The sequence below is a fragment of the Rousettus aegyptiacus genome, unplaced genomic scaffold (genome assembly GCF_014176215.1).
Source record: "Rousettus aegyptiacus isolate mRouAeg1 unplaced genomic scaffold, mRouAeg1.p scaffold_m13_p_8, whole genome shotgun sequence".
Lineage (NCBI taxonomy): Eukaryota > Metazoa > Chordata > Mammalia > Chiroptera > Pteropodidae > Rousettus > Rousettus aegyptiacus.
This window is the reverse complement of record NW_023416311.1, coordinates 32273243-32297750: the sequence shown is the minus strand read 5'-3', so window position 1 is coordinate 32297750 and position 24508 is coordinate 32273243. Positions and strand designations below refer to the sequence as shown.

The following is a 24508-nucleotide window of genomic DNA, read 5'->3' as shown; positions in this document are numbered from 1 at the left end:
TGCTTTGCTAAATCTGATAATAGTTTTTAAATATTGGAAGATTATTCCTCAATTTTTTTGTGCTATTCACAATGTAACAGCTACAGACACAGTGAATTTTTAAGATTAATCTACATTGCTAATATTTCCTCCTTCATTTTCTTTTTTTTTTCACTTTTTTTTTTTTTTTAGGTGAGGCAACCCTTGGTTGACCTCACAGATTGCAAAGACCTTGTCAGCTTATAATCCCTTATTTTTTATTTTTTATGCCTACAGCATCTGGTCTTCCTAGGTGGTCTCCAATCCAAGCACTAACCAGGCCCGACCCTGCTTAGCTTCTGAGATCAGATGGGATCAGGCTTGTTCAGGGTGGCATGGCCATAGACTTTCATTTCCTTAAGTCTAGACCAGGAGTTGTAAGGGCCAGATAGGAAATATTTTAGTTTTGGGGGACATTGTAGTATCTATTACAACTATTAAACTCTGCTATTATAGCACAAAAGCAGCCATAGATAATATGTAAACAAATCGGTGTGGCTGTGTTTCAATACATTTTTATTTACAAAAACAAGTGACTTGGATTTGGCCTACTGGTTATAGTGACTCCTGTTCAACACAGTCAACAAAACAATACATCAAACCCTGATGTTAGCATTGCCAGCTTCTGTGATGTAAATGTTTTCATTATAGTTAATTTTATGCTATTAGTATATTGTCTAATACCAAGTTGAGAAGAGATGTACAGCAGCATACCACTCTATAGTATTTCTAACATATAGATGCTATAGACATAAATAACCTCAAGAGCCTTAATAATAGTAAAATATATTAAAATAATTAAAAACTGATGAGTTTTGATTCTTATTAGGTTTGTTTTTAACGTGATTTACTTCATTGTACATTGATATAATCTATTCTGTAATAATGGTTGTGTTTAGCAATCAGCTCACAAAATTTCTGAAAATTTAACCATCAGCTCTCCTGAGCTGGCATGAGACAGCTCTAGCATATCGCTATCTATAGCCATATGGAAATAGAGAAAATTGGATCCATTATTTATAGTATATAACAGAACAAATTCCGAATGGATCAGAGACATAAATGTAAAAATAAAATTAAACCATACGTGTACTAGGAAAGATGTGAATGAATTCCTCTATAACCTGGGAATGGGAAAACTTTATGAGCTATGACTTACAATACAGAAGCGTTAAGTAAAATGGGATTATATTAGTTTCATAAAATGAACCGAGAATCATTGTTTCTTTTTGCATTTTCTGGAACATAAGAATTGTGTTTTTGAAAATTTGAGTCCATTTTATTTATTTATTTATTTGTTTGTTTGTTTATTATGGCATTAGATAATGAATTCTCATAAGTTTCAAGTGTATGATTCAAAAGTAAGATATATATATATATATATATATATATATATATATATATATATATATGTTGCATTGTATGTTCACTGCCCACAGTTAGATTTCTTTCTGGCACCAATGTTAGACCCTTTTACCCCGTCTACCTCGCCCCTCACCCCCACCCTCTGGTAACCACTAGTCTGTCATCCATGCCCATGAATCTCTGTTTGTTTGTCATGTTTGTTTGTTGCTTTTAGGCTTATATCCCACAAATAAGTGATATCATGTGGTTTTTCACTTTTTCTGTCTGGCTTGTTTTGCTTACCATGATTATCTAGAGGTTCCATCCATGGTGTTGCAAATGGCAGTATTTCATCTCTTCTTGTGGCTGAGTAATATTCCATTGTATATGTGTACCACAACTTCTTTATCCAGTCCTTTATTGAAGGACACTTTGGTTGCTTCCATGTCCTGGCCACTGTGAATAATACTACTATGAACATCAGTACACAAATATCTTTTTGGATATATGTTTTAAAATTTCGGGGGTAAATATCCAGTAGAGAGAAAAGAATCCATTTTAAAAGCATCTAGGTTTAGAGATCTGTTGGATGGAATTTTAACTACCAATTCAATTTCTTTAATCTTTGTGAGTCTATTTTAAATTCCTCTTTTCTTCTTATACCAGTTCGACATTTTATATGTTTTCTAGGAATTTATCCAATTTATCTATGTTTGTTTTTTAAACCTGTAATTATTTTCTTATTTTTATTTTTTGATTCTTGTTTTATTTACTTTTGTTGTCTCCATTTTTCTTATCAGTCTTACCAATTTTACCTTGGTAATTTTTTTGGAAAACAGAGCTTTTAGTCTTATTAGTCTCCTCTACTTAAAAATTATTATATTGTTTCTTTTCCTTTATTACATCCTTTTTCTTCATTGGGATTGCTTTGATGTTCTATTTTATAACTTCTTAAATTGGATACTGAGCATATTTCTTTTCAACTTTTATTGTTTCCTCATAAACATATTTAAAGATATAAATGTTCTTCTAAATACTGCTTTAGGTATGTCTCGCAAATTTTGTGTTGTCACATTTATTCAGTTTTAGAAATTTATTCAAGTTGATTATAATTTCATTTTTAAACAATGAGTCATTTAGTAATATGGTATTTTCAAAATGTGGGACTTTAAAAAAATTTTCTCTTATTCATTTCTAATATTATTTTACTATGTTTGAAGGATACAATGTTTAAGATATTGTTCCTGAAGAGTTTATTCTTTTAGGTCTAATATATGCCTGTAATTATGTGCATACTCTTAAAATGTATATTTGCTATTATATGAACTTTTATAGCATATATATTAAAAGATATATATTATACACAGCATGTCATTAGAACATGCCTATCAAAGATCCAAACAATATAATTAATAGTATAAACCTACTAATTACACTTTTTAGATAAAAATCTCCTTAATTTTTGTTTGTGTAATACATTTCTGATAATTGGGGGTTACAAACTGTAAGTATTCATGTTTCTCTGTATGCTTTCAGTTATTATAACAAATTATTAACTTCATGCCAATATGTTTGTGATGCTTATATCCTCTCATTTTATAGTTTTGCTTACCTTTTATCCCACTTTTTTTGGTCAGCTCTTATGATTGCTATTCCAGATTTCTTTAGTTTTATTTTTTTTGGTCATTTATTCTTTCATTTTCGACCTTTTTGAGTCTTTGTTTTTAAGACTGTTTCTTAAAGACAACATATTTTTGGATTTTGTTTTCATTTTTAAATACAAACAGAGAGTATTTGCTTTTTATTTGTGAGTTAACTTTATTTACATTTATTGTAATTGCTATTTTAGTAGACATTATTTCTCCTACTATATCTCATATTTTCAATTTACTACACTTTCTTGTTGTTTTCTGCTGGCTCAAAAAATTATCGTATTTTGTTCAAGCGTGGCTTCCCTTAAGATGCTTAGTCATGTTTATGTATTCCTAATAAATTCTTAAACTTATCAATATCTGTATATTCATCCTAACTAGGTAAATAATTTAGTGAACTCATGCATATGTGTATATTTATAATTATTATTGTACACACATGCATACACACACCCATCCTAATGGTTTCGCTTCTCTGATTGAATTCTGTTACTCTCAGATATGGAAAGAGAGAAAAAAAATTAAAAGGAGATAAGGAAAATTCCAAACCTGGAAACATCAGAATAATATTTTAAAACATCGAAGACAAGGATATAATTTAAAAAACTTCCAGAGATAATGAAGAGATCAACAACTAGAACAAAAATCAAATTGAACAGTGGGCACAAGACGACAGACAGAAAAAATACTTTTAAAATATTAAAACAAAATAAATTTGAACCTAGAATTTTATACCCAGCCAAATTGCCTTCAAATGTGATGGCTTAATATATTTTTATTAAGGACCAAAATGAGAAAAAGAACAAATTTACAAATGCATCTAAAACAACCTAGAACTAAAATTTGAGATAATATCATTACGGTAGGAGTGGGGAAGGGGAATATATGTATTGCAGGGATTTGACCTCATGAAACTATGAAAGCTGGTTAATCAGTCTCTGTAAGGCTATCATCTTTATGTCCAATGCTGGAGCTTTAAGACTACAGAACAGGCAGTTGGAAAGAGAAGATGGAAGTAAAGTGGAAGTGGGCAAGATAAGCTGGTACCCACAAGCATGAGATGGAGCCTGTGAGGACAGACAGAAACTCATGTTAGTTTTTGTTGCTTCTAATCTTGATTGCCTGTATTTCTTGCAGAAACCAGACTATTTCTTCACAATTGCCAAAAACACACCCGACCCGGTCCAGGAGTCAGAGAAGCTAAGCGAGGATCTATGGAAGATGAAGCAGTTGGAGGCTCCACTGCTGTTTCACCTCAGTGAGGTGATGAGGAGGTAAGTGACAAGGCCCTTTATATCTTTCATGAGGACCTCACTTATGGGTCATTGTAACTTAAAATATACGGGAAAAGAAGTTTTGGGAAACGCAGTTCGGTCTAGCCAAACTGACGCAGCACAAAGTCACCGCTCACAGAGGTCAGCACTTTTCCTCCCACCCTCCATGACTCCTAGCTTTCTTTTGTATTTTCTATCTCTTTACTCTTTGCTGCTGACTTCTAGGAGAGTTTCTCATCTGACCTTCAAACTCACTGATTTATTCATCACCTTTATTCTTCTTGTTATGTATCTTATCTATTGTTTTATTCATTTCGGCTATTACATATTTCATATCTAATACTCAGTTGGGTTCTTCTTTATGTTTTCTTGTGCTTGCTTCATATTGCTGATATCAGCCATAACCTCTTAATATATTCATCTTCATTATTTTAATTTCTTGCTCCTGCTCCTCTCATAATGCTAATTTAGATGGTTTATATTGCTGAGTTTATTATTTTCTTATGTAGTAGTTGTATTCCTTATATGGATTTCTGGTTATTTTGTCCCAAGAACTACTCTTCCCCTTGGAGTATGTGTTATGACACATGGTCATGTGCTGGGAAATGGCTATAGCCAGTCGATGTAGGTGAATTAAAGTCAAGAAAGAGCCTCAGAGGCCACAGAACTGATGGTGATCATTCCAATTTGCCCAGCATCCACAAATAACTTCTTTAGTGTATACAGTCATGCACAGCATAACAATGTTTTGGTTAACGATGAACCACACACAAAACAGTGGTCCCATCAGATTATATTGGAGCTGAAGAATACCTATTGCCAAGTGACAGTATAGCTGTCATAAGGACTTAGCACAACACATTACTCATATGTTTGTGCTGATGCTGGTGTTAATGAACCTACTGTGGCGCCTATCAAATGAAGTATAGCACATACGATTATGTACAGTGTATATTACTTGATAATGATAATGAACAACTGTGACTGGTTTATATATTTACTATACTATACTTTTGATTGTTGGAGTGCACTCTTTCTATAAAAAAAAAGTTTGATGTAAAGAAGTAGGCTGTGTTATATCAGCAGAAACCTTATAGATCTCTTGTACATTGTATCTCTTGATTGTATAATTTTCTTTGATGTTTCATTTAATCTCGTGTTGTTTTGTACAGTAACATGCTGCATAGACTTGTAGCCTAGGAGCTGTAGACTATACTGTATAGCCCAGATCTGTAGTGGGCTGTATCATGTAGGTTTCTGTAAGTGTACTCTATGATGTTCATACAACGATGAAATCACCCAGCAACGCATTTCTCAGAATGTATCCCCATTGTTAAGCAGCACATGACTGGATTTCCCATTTTAAACTCTCCAGAAAGTCTCCATAGATTTGCTCCCCTTGCCCTGGGGTTTGGAGTGGGACGGGTATAGCAGTGAGTACCCAGGGTAGCTGGTCATCCACCCTTTTCATCCCTCTTTACTCCCGCAGTACTTTTGCATTGGCTTCATCGGATCCTCCTGCTTTCTGCACCCTGCCCCCTGCCTCTGCGGTTGTTGCCAGTCTCTGTGATGATTGGCAGGCAGTGATGATGCATGTGGGAGAGAAGCTAGCACAGAACAAGAAGTTGTTCTTTGTTCACCTCACTTCTCACAGCAACCCCTGGCTGCCATTCTCGTGGACTGAAGCATTCTCTCCTTTACCTCCCACTGCCTGCTTCCCTGCTCCCCATTACCCCAAGGACCTCTCGCAGTGTTTTATTTTATTTTTTGGTTACTAATTCTTCAAATCCAAGTTTCCCTCTAGCTTCTATAGTTTCTCTAGGGTTGATTTTTGGGAAGGAGCCAGTGGCCAATGTAGTTTGTCATACTGACACGATGTAAGAATGGTTTATAGAATGGGCAGGTGTATCACAGAAAGGGGAGAATTTGAGGCAAATGTATGAGTCTTAAGGAGAGGCTACCAACATACACCAAGAGGTGCTTTTTTCCCGTATTCAATTTTTTATTGTAATTAATGGTATTTGTGTGTGTGTATATATGTCAGGCTTATAATGAAAATGGCAGTGTTCACTGCTTCCTACTCCAAAATTCTGCTCAGGCAACAATTTCAACATTAAAACAACAACAACAACAACAACAACAACAACAACAACAACAAAAACAACTTTCTAATCTGAGAGCTTATCGGGTTTAGAGCTACACAGCACTTTCCTCTTTCCCTACTGGTAAATACAGGGCACAGGATGATGCCATCCAGGATTTCTAGGCAGCTGCCTTGCATTTTATGTCTTCCCTAGAATTAGTCCTAGTGGCAGGCATGAAAATAAACCCACTTTGCTTTCTAAATTCTGTACACAAAAGAGTCAATGAATGTCGCATTAATGACTCATTGAAAATCCACTGCATCCTGTTTCTCTGACTTCTTGGAGGAAGTAAACCCCAAGGTTTTTGAGAACACTCATCGCAATTTCTCCACTAAACACTCCTTTCAAATGTTTATGAGAGCGACAGCGTCTTCATTATTATAAGTCTAAGACTTTCAAAGACATTCTATTGTGTGGTATTTAAACACTGTCACGGTTTATCTCTAGTTGAGTGGACGGGTGTAATGTTGTGTGTCTCACTTTTTGCTTATTCTCATGTAATGTGATCATGCAGGTACAAATAAGAAAGATTTATTACATGACAAGAGAGAGCACTTCTAATTGTTGGGATCAATTTTAACACTCTCAAATAAATTGGCAAAACGGCAGTGCCATATGTACTGAGAGGAGAAAAGTAAGAGGAAAACTGCACAAATCCTAAAAATCAACAACAACTTTCTTTTGGTATTTATGTACATGTTCTAAGAAATATGCTTATATTATTATTTCTTGATTTTTCAAGGTTATATATTTTCTTTAGCTTCCTAAAGTAGAATATGAGGACTTATTGTTTGTACTTACTATGTTTTTGCCTCGAAAGTGTCCTCTTTCCCTTCTTACGCAGGCTTGCCAATATAATTATATCACCGCTTCTGTTATCAGTACTGAGTGCTTACACCATCATGCCCGTGTAAATCCCATTCACATCTGAGACACATAGCATGCTAAGATTATATTTTCTTACTTGTGTACCTTTTTATTTTCTTAGCATCAATATTTGCCTTTCTTTCCCCAGTTGTTCAGTGCTCCGTGTGTCTGTCATAATTCTCTGGATACTTTAATGGAGTTGAAAGCATCAGATAATCTATCTGGTTCTTCCCCCAAAGCCTCCATTCCCATCTCATCTGTGCAAGCTTGAATTCCTGCCCACACCGAGTGCTGTGTTGACCTTCCCTTCATTATCATCTTGGAAACTTCCTTTGCCTGCTAGATCTCCTATTATCTAATTTTGTATCTCCCTCTTTCTTCATTAATTCCCTTGTTTGGTGAAAAAAAACTAATATATTTTGGTCGTTTCCTAAGAAAAATTCTATAAGAGATAAAAGTTCAAGTCTGCATGTAGTGGGCTTTTGCCATTCAGTCTGCCTTACATTTTCGAACACCCCCTTCTCATTGCTTAAACAGTTTCCCACATTACAAATTCTACATTCTTACCAAAGAACATTTTTTTTCAGGTAATTTTTCCATTGCTAGATTGCAGACATGTGATTTCGATTCCACCAGTCAGCTGAATGTGTGCCAGTTGGAATCTGGATCCCAAGCTGAATTACTTGGGAAAGAAGAAGGGCCTGAGGCTTCCGTTTGGCAGGTGTGGATCTGGGTAAGGCAGCACAGAAGGGATCTGGAGTCCAAAATATGACTGTAGCACTTGATTTAGCAGCCTCCTGGCAACAGCAGAGGCAGAGGTTGGAACTCCCGGCTTAGTGGCTTCTATCAGAGGCAGCAGCTCTGTGTCGTGATGCTGGGGTATCACTCCTGGAAGTCCATTCTCTTCCCCACTGTAAGCTCTTTCTACCTCATAACTAGTCCTTTTGGCTTAAACTGGTGTCTTAGTCTACTATAAAAAATATCACAGACTGGGTGGCTTAAAACCAACAGAAATTTATTTCTCACTGTTCTGGAGGCTTGAAGTTCAAGATCAGGGTGCTAGCATGCTCAGGTCCTGGTGAGAGCCTCCTTCCAGATTGCAGATTGCTGACTTTTCACTGTGCCCTCACAAGCTGAAAGGGACAAGGGAGCTTTTTTGGGTCTCCTTTATAAGGGCATTAATCTTATTCACAAGGACTCCACCCTCATGACCTAATAGCCCCGCAAAGTGCATCCCCTCAATACCATCACCTTGGGCATTAGGTTTTCAATATGAATTTTGGGAGGACAGACATTCAGACCATAGCAACTAGCTAGAGTAATTTCTGCTGTATTAAACTAATCTGGCCAATATGCCTTCTCTGCCCCTAGGTGTCTTGATTCTACTGTAAGACACAAGATTTGGAAACCATTTTCCTCAAAAATTAGAAAGCATTTCTCCATTGCCTTTGGCTTCTAGTGTTGTTGCTGAGAAGTCTGAAGATGTTCTTTTTCCTGAGTCTGTATGTGATTTACTTCTTCTCTTCAAAGCTTTAAAAATTTTTAATGTAGTATGCATTCTTAATTTGTTTTGTTTTATATTATAAAATTTACAAATGGTTATATTTTAAAGAGTTTGAGTCCTATATGTTGTTTTATGAAAAATAACTATCTTTCAACTTTGTCCCCTGCCATTTCCTTAGCACTAGAAGCAACCATTTTCACCACTAGTATATATGAATATATAATTAAATGCATATTTAACACATGTGAAATAGATCCCAAGGAGTCTTTCAAAATTCTCACATTTGGCTGTTATTCACCTTTTCAAGAAAGCATTATACATAAAAATAGATGACAGCCATGTATCTAAACAGGCCTCAAACAATAGGGGTTAGAGATTCTGTAATAGTAGTTGTTGATGAATTTTTCCTCCCCTTTTACTCATTTGGTAGCAGGATCAGAGCTTGGGCTGAGGTCTGAAAATAGAAAGAGTCTCTCTTTCTAGGGGGTGACAAGTAAGAAGTCACGTAGTTTTGGGTCTATGATGTTCCTGGTACCAGCATCCAGGATGCAGCTCCTGACATGAGGAAAAAGTCCAGGAAGTGAAATCAAAAGAGCTGCCAACAGAAGTTGGTGTGCAGCTTCTTGGCTGAGCAGAGCACTAAGGGATTGGAACACCCCTTTCTGAAACCAGAAAAACCTCTGTGGCCTGAGCCAGTGGGTGTACCGGCAGAGGCCAGCCTCAGCTGATCGCTTTTATTCCTATTTAAGCACCAGCAGAAACAGCAGCATCAGGCAGAGGAAGCCACTTTAAGCTGTCCAGGCTTCAGCTGCACCTCCATCTGCCTTTAGTGCACCTGTTCATACTAAGCCAACCAGCTTCAGTAGCTGCTATTAATTTCTCCAGCTATACAGGAATACATTTGGCTCCAAGCTAGCAAAGTGGTAGAGTAGGAACAAGCAGAATTTTCTCCTGAGACTATTTAGCATCCTGCAATTTCTATCTATATGGAAGGGACAAGGGGACCCAAGAGAGAAACTGATTTCCTGCTAATATGGACATTGGGGGCTTGAGTGTAGTATCAGGGACCATCCTGGGGCAAGGCTGGCTTTTATTCAAGAACTAATGTGTGAAATAAGACATACCAGTAACACATTATATTTTACTGATATTATCTCTCAACTCTCTTGATACTTGCAACTCTGGTTATCTGTTTTTATGGACTGAATGTTTGTGTCCTTCCAGAATTCACATGTTAAAATCCTAACTTTCAATGTGATGCTCTTTAGGAGATGGGGCCTTGGGGAGTTATTAGGTCATGAAAGAAGAGCCCTCCATAAATAAGATTAGTGCTCTTATAAAAGAGACCCCAGAGAGCTCCCTTGTCCCTTGCACATGGGAGGACACAGTGAGGTGATCATCTATGAACCAGGGAGTGGGCTCTCACCAGACACGGGGGCTGCCAGCATTTTAATCGTAGACTTCCCAGACTCCAGCACTATGAGAAATAAGTGTTTATTGTTTAATCTACCCAGGAAGATCCTTGCGATTTTGTTTTTGTATTTTTTTTTTAAGCACTTGAAGATGAGAGGTTGGGGAGAGAAAGGAGTGCACACTGGGAAGGATTGGACCTGACATGGTTTTCTGAATCCAAAACTCCACCGCAGTTGCCCCTGTGAAACCACGGCAGTTTCTACCACTCATAAAGATAATTTTTCATCCAATTTGTACATCTCTTCCTTGCAGAATTGGACTTTTTATCAAAGATAGAAAAGAAAAGCCTAACAACTTAAAGCTGAACATAAGGAGCTCTGACCTTAGTTTCCCTGAACAATAGCCAAAAACAAAAACATTCTTTAAAAGCCCACCAAAAAACAGAACAAAATGAAAAAAAACATAAAACCCAAACCCTGAGCAGAGACACTTGGGGCATCATTAGATTCATACACTAGAGCGATTAACACATTTTCGATAAACAATGATAAGCCTGATAGGAAATGTGGAGCAATATTGGCCACTAAAGCTTTTCTGGAAAGGAAAAGAGGCAAACAGCCCAAACCAGGCTCCACACTGTGACTCTCGCTAGATTGCCTGTCTGCTCCATCACAGCTGTTTTTAAGATCCTGGAAAACAGTTCCCTGGCTTAATCCAAGGTGAATTGGACCCATGGAATCTTTCAGTCACACTCAGTCCTGCCATCGTCATATTTACACAGACTTCGTGTCAGCTGTCCTGATTCCTTGGGTGATGTGGGGCTGTATCTATGACTGTGACTAATGAAAGACACACCTGTCCTTTGTGGTTAGGGAGAAAGGGCACTAGAGAATAGTTTTATATATTAAATGGAAGGTGTAGTTTGGAAATGAACAAACGAATTCCAATAAGATAAGTGAGATTTTTTATTTGATAGCAAGTGATTATAACTTGAAAAAATTCGAATATGAGCGGTTCTAGTCAAGCATTTTTTTTTCTTTACTAGAAAAAGAAATCTCTAAAGTAAGCAAAAGTAATCAGAATGTATCAACTCAAAAGAGAACAAGATATGGAACTTGGAAAGGAAAGGTAATAACGGCAACAATAAAGTTCAGGCTCTGTTATTTTTTTTGAGGCTGTTTCAATAAAATGTAGTGTAACATAAACAATTTCTTGGAAAAAACCAATCAACTGCTCTTCTCTTTTTATCTATGGCTCTATATTTCACATGAATTATTCACCGCTGCGGTTAGTCCTCTGTAGTTGGTGCCTCTCTGAAGAATTCTGGGATGTTAAGTAACAATGAAAGTAAAATTTGTAATATTTTATTTAAAGGTGAATGTTAATTAAAGCTTTATTTATAAATAATTATACTTGTTTTTAATTTAAATGCTTTCTCAATTTCAGCTATTGATTTCACTTCATTCAAGTCTTGGATTCGTACTATGTGTGTTGCAGTCTGATACATTATGCTGTCTTTTTCAATTCAAAATACCCTATTTACAGAAAGAATGATTTTTTTCCACATTGCTTGCTAACCTATTATCTTTCCATAGCCTCTGAGGGATGTTTGTGTGATGTGTTACACTGAGAGCAAAATCAAGCTTAAGGGCAATGTTTCCTAGGGGTTTCTATTTACTCAAGCTGGCTATCAGAACCCTAATGTAATATTCAGCTTGAATCTATTTGGTACAGGTATCTATACGATCTAATTTTGAGGGTTCTTTTTAACTGAAGACATTATAAAGATAATAAACAACTTTCTGAAAATAATTGAAACCAAACCCTGGAATTAGACTCATTAACTCATTGTTTTGTTGTCTACGTTAATAGACCACAAAGACTATCATAAAGTGTAATTTGATCTCATTTTTTAGATCTCTATCCTCTGAACAAGTGACTCAGGGAATATAATCTGTTAGAATCTCTGTTATTTTGGATTTCTCTTTTATTCATCAACGATCCATGCCCCTCAATGTCCCAGGCTCTCTGTGCTGAGATGGGCCAACTGTTCTCAGGCTCAACATATATCAAGGTTAGAGTCTAGGCTTTATCCATTGTTTCTGTAGACCTACTTGAGCATGCAATGCTCTAGAGGAGCGGTCCCCAACCTTTTTGTCACCAGGGACCAGTACCCCTATGAGAATCTAATGCTTGATGATCTGAGGTGGAGCTGAGGCAGTGATGCTAGCTCTGGGGAGCAGCTGCAAATACAGCTGAAGCTTCGCTCATCCACTGATCACCTCCTGCTGTGCGGCCTTGTTCCTAACAGGCCACAAACCCATGCTGGTCCATGACTCAGGGAGTGTGGACCCCTGCTCTAGAATATACTAATGTCCTACTCTACTTGTGTGCCTGTGAGCAACTATCATTTCTGTGCCAGCCTCTCCATTTTCTCCTCATCTGAGCTCTGTTCTGCATCCAACTGCTCTCTTCCAGCGATGGTATAGTTCTCTCACTATTGTCTTGAAAGATGTGGAGGGTTCTAGTCACCTTCTTTGGCCAAAAGAGTATCTCCCTTATGGAGACAAGGTGAAATAAAGTCCTCCATTGAGCAATTCCAAGATATTTCCTACTCAGAGTCATTAAATAACCTCCAAGCAACAGTGGCTCTGGAGATAGACGCTTCCTGTCAACAATGCATACAAGGATAACACTCAGACACAGAGGAGTGTGTTGCAGAAGTAGGGAGAATTACTTATAACTAATAACCAACCCACTGCTCTCTCTCCTTCTCTTTTTCCTTCCTTCCTTTCTCTTCTCCTTATTCCTTCTAATTACTTTGGAAAGAAGTTGGACTTACCACATATTGGACACAGAAGTGGTGGCTTGTTAGCCCATATTACCATACATTCTCAATCTTGCCCTCATCAGATTTATCTCTAATAGCTTAAAAAAAATAGAAACTTAAGCCCCACTTCTCAACTAATGAGACAGAATCTCTGGGGATGAAACTTATGAAGTCTATATATATATTAAAAAAAACTTCACTTTTTAAAAAACATTCTATTGTGAGTCAGTTTTGAGAGCCTGCAGCCTGAATGTTGCCTGCTGTAGCCATGATGAGTCAAATGTTACAACTGATTACACTGATTGTGTTGGAATTAGTTTAATTCCATTTAACTCTCTCTTTGACGGCCTGGCTAGAACAGAATAGTGTCAAGGTTAAGAGTGTGAATTGTCACTGCAGACTGCTGAAATTCAAATCCTGACTTTATTTGCCTCCACATGTTTTATTGAACAAGCTGTTTAATCTGTCTATGTTTTAGTTTATTCACCTGCAAAATAGGAACTTAAAATAGTACCTATCCTAGCTTTATTGGATGATTAAATAAGATGAAACACATAAAGCTGAGAATAGCACCTGACACATAGTTAAAGCTGGTGAAGTATTAGTCACTATCATTTTATTGTCATGATCAAAACACAGGGGGCTCCTAGAGTTTGAAAGGACTTTGAAAGATTATCTGGTCTTCAGGCAGTTGTATATTATTATTATTTTACTGATTAGAAAGCTCAGGCTCTTAGTTGATGTGCCTGCCCAAGATGATTCGGGGTAAAAGAACAATTATAATAACAAAAACAATAAAAAGTGATATTTAATGGCCATATGTAGAGACAGATGGGTGATAGAATAATCGGGGGGAATCATTTCATAAACTATATAAATGTCCAACCAATGTACTGCATACTTGAAACTAATAAAAAGAAATTTTTAAATATAGAAAAAAGACGGAAAAACGACAGCAATGTAGTGTCTTAAAATGTTCTTTAAATAACTCTTCCTTTTCAAAAAAAATAAAGTAATATCTGTTGTGTGGTTACTACATGCCAAACACTGTATTAAGTGTTTAATGTACATTATTTCATTAACCAGATACTTTTCAACCATTAATGTGCACACAAAATCACCTGAGGGTCTTGTGAAAATGCAGATTCTGATTCCATAGGTCTGAGATGGGGCTCAAGAGCCTACGTTTCTAATGAACTTCTAGGTGGTAGTGGCACAGGGGGTCCAGGACTCCCGCTTTGAGTAACATGGGTTTAACCTGATATGATGGACACTATTTATTGTCCATACTTCATGTTTTATAAACTGATGCTATGAGTATGAATAACTTTCTCAAGGTCAAGGAACTTGAAGCAGAAGTCCTGGAGCTCAGATTGATTGTCCTCCTTAACCACCACATGTGACTTCATTCACATGTATGTAGCGGTGGCGTCTATGCCATTTGGCTTCTACTAAGTGACAGAACATAAAACAAACACCACATGTTCCCCAAAGTTTTAAAGCCATGTCTCTAGTTAAAGCAGAGACATCTATGGAATGTTTTATATATTTTAGATTGTATATCACACCCTTGGCCATTTTAGCCAGAAGGACCCATCCATGCTTCTCTTGCCCATAAAAGACAGACTTAAATTTCAGCTGGTGTTAAGCCTAGTGCTCAGGAGTCTCCTGAGCTGTAATACTCATTTTCATCCTTTTTAAATCTGACCTTATTTAGTTCGAATCCGTTTTACCAAGTTCAGAATTCTTGGCTAAATTTACTTAATTTGTATCCTTGGCTCTCCTATACTTTTTCTGTCAGCCTATGTGGCAAACACAGAAATGCATCACTCAGACTCCCTTTAAAGAAAGGTCTTGTTGCTCAGGCTAGAGGAGTATAGTCAGATGACACCTTCTTTCTTTCTGTTAATTCCTTCAGGTCTGCTTCAGCTTTTGAACCCAGGCCAAGTCTTTCTCTGGCCCCCAGGCCTGACCATTTCCACTAATGCTGACCCCTCTATGGGCACTCTTTGCTCAGAGCTCCTTACTGAGCTGAAAGAGAATTTTCAGCTTGGCCTCATGGTTTGATGGCTCCCCCTACCCAATCCTATATTCTCCTTTTCTTTCTACAAATGTCATTCCCTAGTACAGTAAACTTTTTATATTCCTAATTCCATCTCAGCGTCTGCTCCCCAGAGGTCTAAACCAACACCTCCTACTGTTTAAGTTAGAGCTCCCACTCAACCTAATCCAAGGTACTAACTCCCATTGGCTAGACCTGGTCAGGTATTCTCTAGATATCTCTGACCTGGCAGGTGCTTAATTAGATATAATCACTCAATAAACAGGTGCATATTGAGTAACCATTGTGTACTTATATCTTTTTAAGCATAATCACCTCTTCTAAATGTCTGAGATAAAGAAGACTTATACACCACTTCTATTTAGCTTTTGATCCAATGGTGAATTGTTTGTTAGAGTTTAAACTTTAGCAATTACATACTATATCACAGGGTCATTGGGTGCTGCCTACAAAATTATAGTGTTGTAACATAGTGAGGAAAAACAAATGTCACCAAAATAAGATAAGAAGTGACTATGTCTATGATGAAAAAATACAGTGACCATGAGTCAGTAACATTGAACTGGAGTCCAAAAAGTAAATTACATGTTGGATACAGAAAAATAAACACAGAGTAAAAGACTCTGAGAGTTGTCGTTGTTGTCGTTGTTTGGTTTGGTTTCTAGTTTATGAATACTACACAGAATTCTGGGTCTCAATTATAATTTCAAGTGGGGTGATAGGCAGTTGTCAATGTGATTTAATTTGATAGGCTCTTAGAACATCCCCTCATTCCCACCAAATCCATATATCTCTATGTTGAAGGGTTTTGGGTTTTGAGTGTGGGGCAGGTCAGGAAGGGAATGGTAATTTTTGAATGTAAGCCATTCCCTAGAAGTGCAAGCCTATGTCACTGCTGTTTAGATGTGGCTTTCAGTGGAAAGATCAAAAGAAGGTCTGGGCATCCAGGGGACAGAATGAGATCTTTTCAGTCTCTGGAGAGGGACGAATGACTGAAGGATTGAGACAGAGTCATGGAAGAAGTAAAAGACAAATACAATTTTAGTTACAGAAGACTTTCGGTACCACAAGAGTCTTAGAAAACCTGTAAAGACACTAGAAAGAAGTCATAAAGTGAAGAGCTGGACAATAATACCTGTGGGCTGGGCAGAAAGCTTGGAAAAATGCATTAATAGGTCAAAGAAGAGAAGTGAACTACTAAAGAAATCATGAGCTGTTCTCCAGAAAATGGACTTTGCTTGATGCAGAAAGGGTTATAGGTTAGATCTAAAGTAGAATTTCTTGTCAACAAAAACTGACATTATAAATTAACAAGGGAGGTTGTGAAATTCATATTCATTGAAGATAGCTTCAATAAGATCCTATGTGAAGTTGAGAAAACAAGATATAACCAATTTTAAATCCCTTTTAGCCCCACAATTCTCTGATTTATGGGAAAAAATAACATCTTTACTTTTTCTACTTCACCTACAGTCTGATGTGCATGTAGTGAGGTCTGATTGTGTAATTTTCTGAATAACTAGCCTAGAAACCCACTAGAGCACACACACAGCGAGGTGACTCTGTCACCCATGGAGCAGCTAAAATGACATCAATAAATCATAAAATATGCCCAAGAGGGCATTATAAATCATTTAGAGTTGCTATTAATATTTTAGACATGTTCATTTTTAGCAGTGTGCTAAATCTTAGTGTTCGCATTCCCTTTTAATTCAACATTTGATAACTGAAATATAAGGCTATTAAAAATGATTTTAGATTAGTTTTTACTAATCATGTAAGCATTAAATAGAATAAGGGTTCTGATTGTCTCTGGCTTCCTTTTCTCTAAAATTCTTGTCTGGCACTTTGGGCACTGGTTCTCTTGGAGTGCAGCAGGGTGATAAGCCTTGGTCTTCCTTGGTAAGGATGACATGTTGGATTTCCTTCCCAATAATTTCTCTTCCTGGCCATGGAGCTCTCACTTCTCAGGAATGTGGCAGTGTGGTCTCTGGTAGAGTGACCAATTTATCCTAGGTCATACAGGACTTTTCCAGTTTTAGCACTGAAAGTCTCGAGTTCCAGGAAACACGTCAGTCTAGGTCAAACTGGGATGGTTGGTTACCTAGGCTGGTCCCAAATTCAAAAGAATGTTCTTTGGCAGTACTGCCCCCCCCCCTCAAATGGTGATTTTCAACTTTTGTGTCTTCTTTCTTTCTGTGACCTGCAGGCCCCGACTCTTGATTTTTTTTTAACGGCTTTATTCTTTCTCCAGTTGGTCAGGGCATCCCGCTGGGCTATCCCGCTACGGGTATCTATTTCTTTCATATTGTTAAAAGCATCTCAAGTTACTAATAAAAACTACTCTTTACTGAGAATCTATTTGGTGCCCAGCAGCATGCTAAGTATTTTATATTACAATATCATAGGTCTTTACAAAAACCCTGTGAGGGTGATATTATCACTCCTACTGCTTATAAGGAAGCTTAGGTTTAGAAGGTTAAGAAATTAGGCAAAGATGCTATCTTTATTCTAAATCTTATGGGTTATTCCTGATCAGAACTTGATCCCTTAGGAACTCACCCGCTAATAGTACTTACGGCTGCTAGCTAATGTGTTTGTGATAACTCATACTTCATGAATCATGACTGATTAGCCACCTCTTTTTAGATTCTCTCTCTCTCTCTCTCTCTCTCTTTCTCTCTCTCCACTAAGAGCCTATGCAGGTAGCTGATGTCAGAGGACCAATAGTGTCTCAGAATAGTCCTGCGTGGACTGACAGCTCCACTTTTCCCAGAGTTGGTTAAGAATCAGAGACTGTATCTGCTAGGGCTCTTGATTGTAAATGACAAAAAATTGACTCTAACTGGACAAAGGAGAGGAGGGTACTTACTGGATCACATTACTGAAAGGTGTCTGAAAGGTGTGAGGGTATCTCTGGCTTCAGGTGAAGCTAACCAGCTTCATCAGAACATTGTGCTTCTCCATCACTCAGTTCTGCTTTCCTCTGTGTTGGCACCATGTCAAGCAGCTTTTCCCATTACAGTGATTCCCAGGAGCTTTTTGGCTTAGAGCCTCTCCATTTATAGACTTCAGGAAAATCACAGAATTTAGTCTATATCAGGGATCCCCAAACCCTGGGCCATGGCCTGTTAGCAACCTGGCCACACAGCAGGAGGTGAGCAGCGGGCAAGCAAGTGAAGCTTCATCTATATTTGCAGCCGCTCCACAGCGCTAGCATCACCACCTCAGCTCCACCTCAGATCATCAGGCATTAGATTCTCATAGGAGCACTGGTCCCTAGTGACAAAAGGTTGGGGATGACTGGCGTATAGGACAGATGAAAGTTCTGTGTCTATCTCTGAACTAATCACTGTGGTCAACGAGGTAAACTACACTGTTTGCCTAAGCCCTAGGCACATGTCCACACTTAGATTCAGGATGGGATCAAGTCAGACTCATCTAAATCACATGCAGGTAGGAGAGATGTGTCTCATCAAAGGAAATTGAGGTTTATTACCAGAAGTGGGAGAAATGGATTCTGAGCAGAGAAAACTAGAGAGGGAACTGATATAGCTATTTAAATGGAGTTGGTTTGAAGATGAAATGAGAAAATATAAAAGCATTTTATAAACTAAGAAGTCTTGTGCAATTAAAAGAATGTTTTTCTTTTATTAATTGATGTACTACTCCACTCAAAGTTTAGAAACGAAAGGCTTTAAAAGCCTGCATTTTGATTTGATTTGAAGGTCATTCGGTATAAACTAATACAAATAAAACCAGTACAGCTTTACTGGGGAAGTAAAACTGTAGCATGTGTGTGTGTGTGTGTATGTGTGTGTATAGAATTTTTTTTCGATGACCTTCTGGTGGAGATACTCATGGAGGGGATCAGGAGAGGGAAGAGGGGCTGGAGAATCTTGCATATCAAGAAAGGTCTATGATCAACTAAACATGGCTTCCCCACTTCAAACCTCACTCTTTATTTTAAATATTAAATATTGATTTTCTTAATATAGTGAAGTTTATATATGACATAACCTAGGTGAAATGGGATAAGTTCATCACATACGCATCAACTTTAACTGCTACTTGACTGAATTTTTCTCCCTTTTGTTTCTTGGAGAGAACTCCCCGCCCCCACTGCCCGCCCCTCAATATTTCTGCCATTGAGAAACTTATACAGCCACTTCCATGACTCAGAAAGTTTCTGCTCAGATGTCAAAGCCCATGAAGCCAATTTCTATCCAAGTGTATCACCTTCATGGAACTCCTCAGGAAGAAGGCAAGGTGTGCTCATGTACCCTAAGCCTTCCCAGGGCCTTTTCTGCTTGCTCTACCTCCTCTGAATCTCATTTGGCCCAGAGAAAACAAAAATTCCCTTAGGCCACATGGTTCAGCTATCAGGAGAGAAAGTATCCATATAGCGCATCCTCTCCTTTTCAAATCCCATTTATTCATTCTCCTTCACATTAAATGCTCATCTCCACTGAGAGTGTGCTTTAATTAAACCTAGAAACACTTAGAAAGGAAAAAACCTGACTCCCCAAAAGATACATACAAAAAGCACATGAATATATACATATAATTGTAACTTTTATGGATATTTTATTATAGAAATGTATGTTCATGGAAATTTTAAAAAGAAGTAAAAAGATTAGAAAATCTCCCATATTTTACCATTAAGATATTAGCTCTATGAACATTGCATAGCCTCTTCTTTCTGTTTGTTTAGAGAGGAAGGAAGGCCTGACATTTGCATATTTTTTTCATTCATAAAAATGAGATCATGTCAAAACACTCACTTATAATCTTTTTTTTTAACATAACAGTATCTGATTAATATTTTTTAAAGCAGTTGTTTTCATAAAGGCGTTATGTCTTATTTTTCCTATGTAAACATCTACTTTAAAATATTCTTGAATAGAGTAACAATTGCTAAAAACAAATTTATATTTTTCTCTTTGCATTAATGTATCGCTGCCCCCGCCAGGAGAGATATTTGTATTTTAATATTGCTCTTTTGTAGACAATGCCTTAGTGCAGGAAATAAATCTAACAATTTGTCCCATGGAGGATGTTTTAAAACAGAATTCACTTGTTATTTTTATTATGACACATAGTCTGTTCATCCATTTGCCCACGAATGACCCCACTCTAAAGAGATACTTACTCCTTCTTCCCCAATGACTGTAGAGGGAAGGAAGGAATCAGACTCAATATTCATTTTAAATGGCATTGATTAAAGATCTCCCTGCTTATGCTTGGCATATTGTATCAATGTCACCTATACCCTTGAACACATACCTGGCTGGTGTACCGGTTACCCACGATCACATTTTACAGTGTGTGCTTCTCTATTTACTTGTCTGTGGCAAGATTTTGGAAAAAGGAACAAGGAGACATCTTGCTATTAGTATATTTCTGTTTCTTGTTTTAGTCAAAACATTCCTTGATGTACAAATATATATTTTTTGTGGGGTAGAAAGTGGCATTTCGCTAGCTAGACAAGATCAATCTACTTTAGAATTGAAGAAATATGATATTTAACTTGGGTAAAATAATGCCAGGAAGGGCATTTGGAGGAAGGAAAGTTGCTGATTGCTAAAACTGGAAATGCCAGATGTTGTCAGATTGAAAGTGGGCCAGGAAGCTAACTTCTCAGGACCAGGGAATGAACTTGACTCTGCGATCAGAGTGAGGAAGTGGAGTAGGAACCAGAGAACCCTTGGGGAAGAACTTATATCTGAATGTACCCTTCCCCACTGCCTTTTTTTTTTTTTTGCTTCTGGTATCTCATGGGTTGCAGAGGTCATAACAAAGCAGGATCTGAGGTTCAGGCAAAGTGTCAGGAGGCAAATGTTAGCAACAGATCAATGCTCGCCTTATACAAAAAGCTGCAGATGTGCTAGTTGCTGATCTCTGGTGTGAATCTCATCTGGGACTATGGCAGCAAAGTTAAGTATGGCTTCTTTGGAGGGTCTAATTAAAGGTCAATCCCGACATTATCCATGGTACATCCAAGTCATGGGTGGAATAAAAAGTGATGTCAAGAGTGTAGAAGCAGGGGCAAGCCAGAAACATTTTAAGAACTATTGTTTTATCTTTAGTGTTGTGTTTGGTGGAGAGTGGTAGGAAGTGAGGCTAAAAAGGCAGACAGGACTCCATGGAGGACTTTTATGTGCTGATGAATTTGGATGTTTTCTGTGGGTGATGGGAAAACTGTTGAGGAGTTAAAGTAGAGGCGTGACAAATTCAACCTTGTCATGGAAGTAAATTATTTAGGTAAGATTGTGGGGGTTAGAAAGCTGAAGAAGATTAATATGGAAGACAAGAAGGCCCATTGGAAGGTTAGGGCAATACAGACAAAAGGCGAAGGATATTTGTTGCAGCACTATTTACAGGGGCAAAACATCCGAGAAAATATAAACAGAAACCAATAGGAATGGAATCATGTAACCATAAAAAAGAATAAAGCCCTCTCAACATACTGATAAGAAATATTCTCCAAGATATGTTAACTGAAAAGAGCCAGGTGCAGAATAGTATGTATACTAATTATAATATTTGAATGACAATAAGGAAAAAATAAAAATAAGTATATGTTTGCATATGCATAAAACCTAGCCTCAAGGTTAGCTTTGGAAGGAACCTGGGATGGGAAAGAAGCTTAGAATTCACTGCACGGTCTTTTGAATTGTTTGAATATTTTCCCTGCGATAGAATTACAAATTTAAAAAGTTATTTTAAAGTCTTACAAAATAGCCTATATGAGAGAGGATTTTTGGAACTTATTGGATCCATGATAGGGTTTTCTTGAAACCAAATCTCTTAATCTCAGCAACTAGGGTTTCCCATTTAGTGTGCAGCAATTTGAACCATTTTCTTAGTATCTCTGCTCTCTATGCCCCCATCTATTTTCTGGCCCTGTTGGGAGATAGCTTGCAAGAATGGGAAGTTAGAGGAACAAATTGGGATGGTGGGCATTCTTGGAAATCTTCCTGACTTAACTGAGAATTCTCTGCCATCACATAGAATCCCAACTTCTCTCTTCCTCAGTCATATAAGCCGGTTTTATGGAGATAAGAATAGGTAATAATTTTTAGGTAGCACCATGTTTTGGATGCCAATATTTGATGAATAATACAAATTTGATTTAAAAACAGTTGTTATGACAACTGCAGTGAACACTGGATTTCATGTTGTTATGGGAAAAAAAAAAAAAGAGTGCCTTCCCTCCAAGGCACAAGCTCACCCCTTCAAAGCAAGGTTAGTTCTTTGCTGGTTAAAAAAAATTTAACTTCTGGATATAATGTGTAAATATAAAACCAACCTGAGATCTCACTCCCAGTGGGTTATTCATGAGCTTGCCTTTTGTCCAAGAAACTTCAGTGTTCTCCTGTTGTTTAAGGCTTTGAAGAAAAAATATCCCAGAACTCTTGGTACAGATTTTTCAGCCTCCCTGAAGCACCCAAAATTGTTTTTTTCTCTCTCCTTTTGAATCCAGGGAAACAAACCCCTTTTTCCTTAATATAGTTTTATTCACACATCATTAAGCTCATTTACCATATTATGTACCAGACTTAGCAGTCATTGAGAGAATGAAACAATTATTCAGAGGGTACTATAATAAAGGGATTTTGCCTAATTCTGAAAGTACACTCTACTGAGGATTTTGCTAAAATCCCTGATTTTATTAAAGTTCACATGGGGAAAGGGTTATGGAGAGATAGAAAACAAGTAAATTATAAACACAACAAAGGAAGTGCTAAATGTAAGGTAGGCATATATGGACCTTTGGGCTCTGTTGGCTAACATAAAACATTTCTGAAGAATAGTTTTTACCTGGGGTTTCATCATTCCTTACTTTACTTATGTCGTTGGATGGGTTTGCTCTGTGTTTTGGAACTCCCTGATTTTGAGTTTGCTCTATTAAAACACACACACACACACACACACACACACACACACACACACAATTTTTGTTTCCCTCGGTAAATGCTAGAATTTTAAATATTCTGTGCTTTTCTCTAACACAACAAAGAGAGAAGAATCAAAGTGATTATCCACTAGTGTTTGGCACTCAGAGGCAGGATCCCACACACAGTAATGAGCTGAAACACACGGCACAGTGTGGACATTAGTGAACAAAAGGCCGTTATTGCCCACGGTGAACAACCACCTGGAAGTTGAGACTATGGCCTGTCCTAATCGGAAAAATAAATGACCAGCTGCAAGGTTAAAAGCTTGTCATTCAAGGAGTGTCCTTCATATATCTGACAGCATCTGGAAACTGGCATCAGCATTAACTACAAACTCATTTGCAAGGCTTGGCAGCATCTCTCCACTTGACACTTCCCTAATCACTCATCTCGTGGGCTCAGGGTGTTCAGGCTATGCTCGTAAAAAGACAAAGCAAAAACTGAAAACCAACAGAATTTTACCAAATGAATGCTTGCCAGTGGATGCAGAAATGCACTGGAGGAACTAGAATATTCAGTCTCAGTCTGTATATGCCCTTTTCCCACTTTTTCAGATCAATCTGTTTCCAACCATCCTTTGGCTTTTCTTTCTTTCTTTTTTTTTTTTTTAAGACAGTTCCTTTAGAGCAGTTTAAGCATATAGCAAAATTGAGAGGAATGTGCAGAGATTTTCCATATGCCATCTGCCCCCACACATACACAGCCTCTTCCATTATTAACATCCTCCATCAGAGTATTACATTTGTTGTAATCGATGAACCTACATTGACACATAGAATCACTCAAAGTCCGTAGTTTACACTGGAGTTCACTCTTGCTGTTTTACATTCTATGGGTTTGGACAAATGTATAATTACAGGTATCCATCACTATAGTACCATACAGAGTAGTTTGCTGCCCTAAAAATCCTCTCTGCTCTGCCTATTCATCCCACCTGTTTCCCTAATCCCCGACAACCACTGATCTTTTCCTGTCTTTACAGTTTGCCTTTTTCAGAACGTCATGTAGTTAGTAGATTGGCTTCTTTTACTTAGTTATATGCATTTAAGTTTCTTCTGTGTCTTTTCATGGTTTGATACCTCATTTCTTTTTGGTGCAGAATAATATTCCATTGCCTGGCAGTACCACAGTTTATTTATCCATTTACCTACTGAAGGACATCTTGGTTGCTTCCGAGTTTTGGTAATTATGAAAAAAGCTGCTATAAAAACATCCAGGTGCAGGTGTTTGTGTGGACATAAATGTTCAACTCCTCTAGGTAAACACCAAGGAGCATGGTTGCTGGATCATTTAGTAGGAGTATGTTTAATTTTGCAAGAAACCACCAAACTGTCTTCTAAAATGGCTGTACCATTTTCCATTTCCACCATCAACGAAAGAGAGTTCCTGTTGTTCTACATCCTTCATCTGTGCCAGCATATGGTGTTGTCCGTAATCTG

General features: G+C 37.5%; 1 long non-coding RNA gene and 1 pseudogene across 1 annotated transcript in view; one reads left to right on the top strand and one right to left on the bottom strand.

Moving 5' to 3' along the window:
- The window catches only part of LOC107498610, a 140189-nt gene that overhangs the window by 97935 nt on the left and 17746 nt on the right, over positions 1 to 24508 (top strand). The window contains exons 4-5 of the long non-coding RNA XR_004952550.1: positions 4152 to 4288; positions 7887 to 8020. This is a non-coding gene — a long non-coding RNA (uncharacterized LOC107498610). The remainder of the gene's footprint in view (positions 1 to 4151; positions 4289 to 7886; positions 8021 to 24508) is intronic.
- LOC118607148 lies at positions 247 to 365 on the bottom strand (annotated as a pseudogene).